Source organism: Pongo pygmaeus, chromosome 11, assembly GCF_028885625.2.
Source record: "Pongo pygmaeus isolate AG05252 chromosome 11, NHGRI_mPonPyg2-v2.0_pri, whole genome shotgun sequence".
Taxonomy (NCBI): Eukaryota; Metazoa; Chordata; class Mammalia; order Primates; family Hominidae; genus Pongo; species Pongo pygmaeus.
The window spans coordinates 63,118,827-63,127,238 of NC_072384.2; positions in this window are offsets into that span (position 1 = coordinate 63,118,827).

Here is an 8,412-nt window from a genome sequence, read left to right on the forward strand (position 1 = left end):
CTATGCATGCATACTCATATATATCTCTCCCTTCCAATACAGTTACTTCTGCTGCTGCACACTCTCTTCCTTCATCAGGGGTTTCTGGAAATCTCTGTAATCTTTATTTCATCTCTTCCTTCTTTAACCTGATCTAGCAATGAGGAACTAGTGCTGAATGTTCTTGGACATTTTTTTTTCTTTAAATAATTGGCTTACCTTCATGCCTGAGCAGGGAAAAACTACTAAAGAAGAAAAGAAGGTTCCAAAAATGTGATTGTGAGCACCAATGCAATTTTGCCTCAGGCCAGCACACTTTACCTCAATTGTGCACAAGCATATTTGGGGTGACATGTACGTACACGTATGTTGAACAGAATACTGCTCACAATATATTTTGTTGAGAGGTGGCAAGAACATCACCATTTATGTACCTGAGATTTTTACAGATGGGTACACAGATTTTACATGTTATGCTTAATCTCAACAAATTAAGTCGAAAGCCGTATTTTTTTAAAGGATAGCTCCTCAGTATTGGCCTGATATCATCAGTAGGCTGAGCTGTTTCTAATGTGATAGAAGTTAAGCCTTGCGCTCCCTTATGGGATTTTACAAACATGTTAAGTAGGCAAAAGAAAGAAAGATTGATGAATAGGGCTAAAGTCATACAGCTAGAGAGAGACGGAAACAGAAACAGATTTAGTTTGCATTGCTATTCTCTATATAAATGGAACTCAATCCCAAAACGTGGTTAAACATGCAGACTTTAAAATCAGATAGACCTGAATTCAAACCCTATTGTAGCTACTCAAACATATGCATCCTCGTGCAATTTCTGTCAACTCTGAGCTTCCATTTCTTCATCTTTAAAATAGAGTTAAAATTACTTTATATAGGAGCTCAGAGGCTTAAAGTATAAGTGCATGTGATAAATAACCCCCAAGGAAGTTATCTTTACCATTTCCCACTTATATGAAACCAAATGGCATGTATATAGAAATACCAATCTTATTCCTCTGGTTATACAAGTGGTCTCAAAATGAATAGGATAAATTCCAATTTATAATTACTAATCCAACTCACCAGAATAAAATGAATGACAGGGTCCTAAATAATCCTTTTGTCACCATATTTATTATCAATACATTAGTATATGGGATATTCGTAACTGATTTATATTATTTATTTATTTTATTTATTTTTTTGAGATGGAGCCTTGGTCTGTTACCCAGGCTGGAGTGCAGTGGTGCAATCTCGGCTCACTACAACCTCTGCCTCCCAGTTTCAAGCCATTCTCCTGCCTCAGCCTTCTGAGCAGCTGGAACTACAGGCACGTGCCACCACGCCCGGCTAATTTTTGTATTTTTAGTAGAAATGGAGTTTCACCATGTTGGCCAGGCTGGTCTTGAACCCCTGACTTTAGGTGATCCGCCTGCCTCAGCCTCCCAAAGTGTTGGGATTACAGGCATGAGCTACTGCACCCGGCCTAGATTTATATTATTTATTGATCCAACCTAATGAATCCTGATATTCCATATTTGAATCATCTAATAATATATTTTCATTTTTAGGAAATGTAAATTACTTACCCAAGGTCACACAGCTTGTCCGTGGTAAAATGCAGAAGAGTTTAAGTCTTATGACTTCTAATCTAGGGCCTTACCTACCAGATCACACAGCTTTTGAACACACTTAACAGGTTTATCATTCTCTAAGCTTAAGAAAAACCTCACTAATATCATTAGAACATTCCAGGTCTTCTTTTCCATATTCATTTATGTACACGGATCAGCTCATTCTTTTCAAATGCCAGGGATGTATTGCTCACTGGAGGAACTCCAGTACCCAGCGGTCTTTAATGTAAAAGGCAAACCTTTCCACTAATGAGCAGTTTGTCTAGTGTTCTTAACCTTATCAGCAGCTCCTCAAGTGATAAAGGCTTAACTATTATGCACCGAAAGGTGTTGATAATTCTCAATCTTCATGCAGAAAATGGCTCTTTTGTCACTTCTTATAGTCTACTGTTAAACTTAGCATACTGCTTACAAATTACCTTTCCTGTTCTGTAAAGCAGTCAGCTGGAAGTATTGGTGGGCCGGCAGCAGGTGGAGCCTCCTCCTGTCAGGACAAGAATGATACCTGCTGCTTAATAGAAAAAGAACCATCTGCAGTTTAATGATGTAGACCTGTCCCAGGAAATAGACTGGGTTTAAAGACAAGGTAGAGGGAAGAACATTTTTTTCAAAATAAAAAAAATGAGATTGACTATTAAAGACTGTACAAATAGAACTGAAGGCTAGAGGTTTTACCAACTGAAACATTAGTGCATAGTGACTAAAATGATTTTATTCCTTTGCTACTGGAATTCCCTAAAGTACAGTGGGGCCTATAAAGCCAGCCCACAGCTCATAGGGCCCTTCCTCCATCAGCTTCTGGAATGAAGAATGCAGGACAACATTGTCTCCATGTTGCTGCAAGAGAAACAATAAAAGCTTGATCAGCTGAATGCTTAAATATGGCTGAATGTTTGATGAGATGAAGATGTAATTTTGTCTATGTTCCCTAAGGATCTGGATTAAATATGACTACAGGGCCTAATCAAATAGCTAGTCACTGAACAACGGTCCCAACTGCATTTTTCATTCTAGGCATGCCTTTCTTTCCCCTCCTCTTCCAAGTACATTACTTATTCACTGGTTTGTCAGCAGTGTGCATTATTAGCGCTTGAGAGATAAAACTTTAAGTGTTGCTCCCAATTAGCACAACAGTGACCACGCAACATGCTCTGTGCTTAATGCCTGCTCTCAGAGAGGAGCTGGTTTTGAAGGTCTGAGGTGGAGGAGAAAAAAAAATGAAACAGCTTAAGCATTCATTTTGAGTGGAGAGACAGCTCCTATTAACATTTAACAGCATTTGTGCAACTTGGTGCGGAGGTTATGATGCAAATGAGGAGGAATTAAAAGTGGCCAGGGGTTTGTCATTGATGGATTGCAGTCTGGCGGTGTTCACACTTCTGCCGTGTCCATCAGAAGCGATTACTGTGTAATTAAACCTTATTTCTCTACTCTTCAGTGCATAATTACTTTGTGAATGTAACCATCATCTAAAAAAGCTACCAAAATGCTTTAGCATTTAGTCTAGCAGTCATTTCCCTAGCTTGTGTCAGATATAACCATCAGACAGTGCAAAAGAACTGTCACTTTTAATAAGAGGCAAAAAATTAAATGAAACAGTATGCTTATTACAGGAAAATTAGGCGTTCAAGTGGTAGAGTCCTTTTCTGCTATTTGCATAATTTATTCTTTTTTGTCCCTCACACCAGAAGCTTCAGGCAATTTTCTTCACATTTAAATAGATCGCACATTTAAGGCTACTTAAGGAAAATTATCACTTTGCATATTTTAATTGTTGTAAAGAAAGTGAATAGAAGAGGTCTGCAGCTTGGACTCTTGAGTCGGTCAGATGCTCAACTGTCTGATTCTGGAGCTCCCCACTGCTGCACTAGAGATAACCCTATAGTTCACAGCCATCCACTTGCATTTCATCAGCATGCAAATGCAGCTCCAAGCACTACAATAAGTGGATCTTTGATATTTACAAACTAGCCATTAATAACTAAAACGTAATTTGTTTGACATAACTTTAGATTCTCTTATCACTGTGCCTTCTTTTTTTTTCTTTTTCAGAGAAAAACCTGTCTTTAACGTTTAGAAAAATGGAGACAGTCCACTCAAACTGAGTCATGTTCTACAGGTTCCAGAAATATGATTTGCTACAAAATTATGTCAGTTCCATTATTTTGGCAAGGCAGCCAACATTTCAAGTTCTTTTGTTTAATTTGGACTCACTTTTATTCAAATAAAAAATTCAACAAAAAACTCTTTCCCCCATAAGAATTATAACAAGCCAATGGTGTTTCAAATGAATGATTCAGTTACCAAGGGAAGCATGTAACATTTCAGTATGCTTGTGTTGTAATTCAAAAAGATGAGAGCAACAGCACAGGGCATTGCAGAGCAAACGCTGTAAATAGGCTAATGCCTGTACAAACTGTTAATTATGAAACTGGTGAAAAGTTAAAAGGAGATTCCAGTGAAAACTTTGATCAAAACATACTCAGCTTATTTATTGTACTTAAGTGGGTTAAAGAATCTCAGTGGTATAATTTGCTTAGTTTTCATTACCAATTAAAAAAAATTCCAAAGAGACAGAAAACTGAAGTCTTCATTTTGACAAGACAGCAATGCTTTAAAGTATATTCAAATGTGAATCCGATTAACTCGGCAACACTTTTAATTACAAACAATTATATGTTCCCTTTGGCTACTGGTCATTTTCATTTACAATGCCATTGTCCTCCTTAAGTGCAAACTCTAAACACTAATGAATGTCTGAGGGACTACAGTTAGCACACATTTGTAGACACTAAGCAAACATTTGTCTTTAAAAGTAAGTGAAGTAGGACTTAGTTTACAAAAACTATCAGTGTGGGGCAAAGCAACATAAAATAGCACGTTATAGGGACTGACAAAAAGTGAGTATAAGATATGAATTTGTAACTTAGAAAGGAATCTACTCATTTTGACATATTTATTCTTTAAGCTGTGAAATGTAGTACAGCATTATTTAGAAAGGCAGTACAAGGTTTTTCTTCCATCAGAACAATATTTTCTAAATGTATATTTTTGCTTATTATTTTTTACTTAAAGTACTTAATGGAAAAAATTGTGTCAATTCTGAAAAAGAAAAAATTTTGAAAGATCTTTACAATTTCCCAGAAGCAACATACAGCTGAAGTCATATTTGATTCTAGCATAGTAAGTAGAAAGGAAACAAATTATTCCTGGTAGCATTCTTTGCATCACTGACTACTTAGTTAAATCAATTGACTTAAAATTTTCCATTTGGGTTTTCTTCTTTTTCTCTTTTTTGGAGGTGAGTTTTAACTGCGCTGCCTTAACACACACTTAAAAGAGGAATCACACATACTTTTGGACTCTGCTGACCCTTCATGCTCCCTCCAACTCCCATCATTTCTAAAATGAAAACGACCACAACAACTGATCTCTCAAGTTAGCTGAATATATCAGAGAATCAAAGGCAGTAATGCAGATTTCTGAGCATAATATCCTGTTTACCTTTAATATGGAATTGTTTTTTTGTTAAGTTGCTTCCTTCTAGGAAATGGAGATAATAATGTACCTAACTCATGAGGAACATGGTGGGGAATAATTGCAAGTAAAGTTGGCACGCTGCCCTGCAGAATATGCCCAATAAATGTAGACTGTTTTCACTACAGAAAAAGAAAAAAAAATCAAACAACTATAAAAATTTGACTAAGAGTATCAGTCTGATAGGTCAAACCTGAAGTCCAAAAAATTCTGGCAGACCATACAGTATATTATGTCACTCTTGTCTTTTAAAGACAACTATCATGGATTCTGAAAAGTGCCTAACAGTAGTCTCCATGTTTAGTCACTGTGACACATGTATTTGGTCAACTGAGACTTTAGGCAAATGTGGAATCATGGTAAAAAAAAAATACAGCCTTTTGAGTCAGTAGAACTGAGTTAAAATTCTTACTTCATTTACTGTCTCTTCCATTTTAGATACATTGCTAAGCTTCAGCTTTCTCCTCTGCAAAATGAACATTTACTTGGCAGGGCTGTCGAAAAGATTCATTGAGATAAAGCACTTAGCACTGTGCCAAGTCCCTAGTAAATGTCTGGAAATAGTAACTGTTGTTCTTATTACTATAAATATGGCATCATATATTCACCTTTTTATATATCACATACCTGTGATGATTTAAAATTGACGTTTTGCTTCAACATCTTTCCTTAATAAGAATACTTTGAGTTGTGAAAGTTACATGTTTTTAAGTAATGTAAACTCAAATTCATTACTTCGTAGTGTGTGCGTGTGTGTGTGTGTGTGTGTGTGTGTGTTTAGTTACAGTAGGAAGATCCATATTTACTAATGTATTCTTATAGTATAATCCATATTTTCAAGCATGGAATTTATCATTTATTAGATTCTATTTTTTAATGTTAGTATCATCGTGAGACATTATAGTAATAAGAATATTACCTATTTTTTTTTTTCTTTTGAGACAGAGTTTCACTCTAGTCACTCAAGTTGGAGTGCAGCAGTGTCATCACTGCTCACTGCAGTCTCGACTTCCCAGGCTCTGGTGATCTTTTCATCTCAGCCTCCTAAGTGGCTGGGACTACAGGCGCGCGCCACCACACCCAGCTAATTTTTGTATTTTCTTGTAGACATGGTATTTCTCCTTGTTGCCCAGGCTGATCTCAAATTCCTTGGCTCAAGCAATCCACTCACCTCAGTCACCCAAAGTGTTGGGATTGCAGGCATGAACCACAGCACCTTGCCACCTATGTATTTTTCTTTTTACTTGCCACCTATGTATTTTTCTTTTTACTGGTTTGTTAATTTTTATTTGACTTTCTGACATCAAAATAATTAGACTTTCATTTACTGAGACTGGATATGTGTAAGTAATAAAACTTAGCCTTAAAATTTTGGATCCCCACCGAACACATTTGTTTACTAGATTTACCATTTCAAAGACCCTAAAATTTTGTTCAAATATCACCGACATATAACTAATCCCTTTGGAACTCTTTGGAATTCTGTAGGTAGGAGAGAATAGCTTGGAAGATCCCCAATCAGAATTGCACTTACCAAAGCATTTGAAAAGGGCATTTAATTTCAGCTACTACTCCTCTTTTACCTGCCCCCATATTGTTGATTGTCACAATAAGCAGTCTCGTCGCATTGCCCTTCTGAAGCTATTACACATTTTTATGAGCTTGACTTTAGGGAAAATAAAAATATTGGACCAATTACATAATAAAAATAAAACACCATTTACTCAATGATGAAGTCCATTTAGTTCTGTTCTCTCTGACCTTCCTCACTCTGCCTCCCCCATTTCTTTCAACCTTCTTTAAAGTTCAAAACCGACTAGAACACCAGGAAGAGTAAGTAAAATATAAAATGTCAGAAATGTGATGAATCCATCTCCCAGAATTGGTATCATTGACATATATGTTGGGTCATTTGAGATTTTAGACAGTACAGGGTGGACTCATCCAACATTTTCAAGAATATTCCCACCTAATTGTACGCATTCTATCTTTTAGGAGGCCATTACCTGATCATCTAGTCTTATTTATTAGAGGGGAATTATGTTTTCTAAAAAGAAATGAAATGGTACAGATTTAGATTCGCCAGCTTTACAAACCACAGTAGTAGAGAACAGGTAATTGAAACTGTTCAGCGTTGGTCAGGAAAGTAACCAGCACTGGGTGATAATGTAAATCTTACTGTCAAGAAGAGTTTAACCTTTCAATTTCAATGGTTAGGAAAGAAAAGTTTGTCATTTTGGCTGTTGACTTGAATATCACCTACTTAAAATAAAAACTATTATAGTAAGGTATTGTTTCATTTATAATTCATAATCAGGCTTAATTTTAAGTCAGTTAACTAGCATTCACCAGAATCCTTGTAGACAGAGTGAAAATATGTTAGCTTGTAACAGTTGGTAAAAATGATTTTCTAAGGCTCATGATAACCCCTATGAATGATATCTTTATTATTTCCTATTTATAGAACTGTGTAGATAAAATGCATTACATTGAACTAAGAGGATATTTAGTTACCTAATATGACTTGTATATAGATGAAGTCTTAAAACTTCCTCTTGGCATAATTAGAATTATTTGGCTAGGTATCATGTGAAATGATTATATAATAAAGTATTGTACTATAATATGAATATAAATATTATCTGTAACTTTATTAGCTGTGCTATAGCTTCATAACTATTTTTACTTGCAAATTTTTTGCTGACAATGGACTGAACTTGACAAAAGGGTGAGGGGGAAAAAGAGGCTTTAAAATATGTAGGCATCATCTTTTTAGCACATCGCTGGCTTTTATTCACTTTTATGACACTTAGCAACATTTAGTAAAGATCTTTGTTTCAAATTGAGTTGCACAGTATTCAGAGGCAAACTCAATTGGAAATCCAAAACTTTCTGCTTACTCAAATTGTCTAGGGCTAAGAAGGTATTTCTAACAATGATTTAGAATGATTTAATTAAAATGATGTTTATAGCACTGCTTCCCTTTACTTTCAAGTTTTAGGTGATATTATAGCTAAGTCACTTTTAGCTCACTGAGAGAAGGACCAAGATGACACAGCCCCAGATATTTTCTTAAATTTCCCACGGAACTGGAGATCTGTTGGAACAAAAACTTTTCCACCCCTCTGCCAGTGGTCCTTAAACCAACAGCTTTGGCCTCATCTGTGAATGTGAGAGAAATGTAAATATATGAATCCTACTCTATCTGTTGAATCAAGATCTCTGGGGGTGAGGCCCAGGAAACTTTGTTTTAACAAGCTCT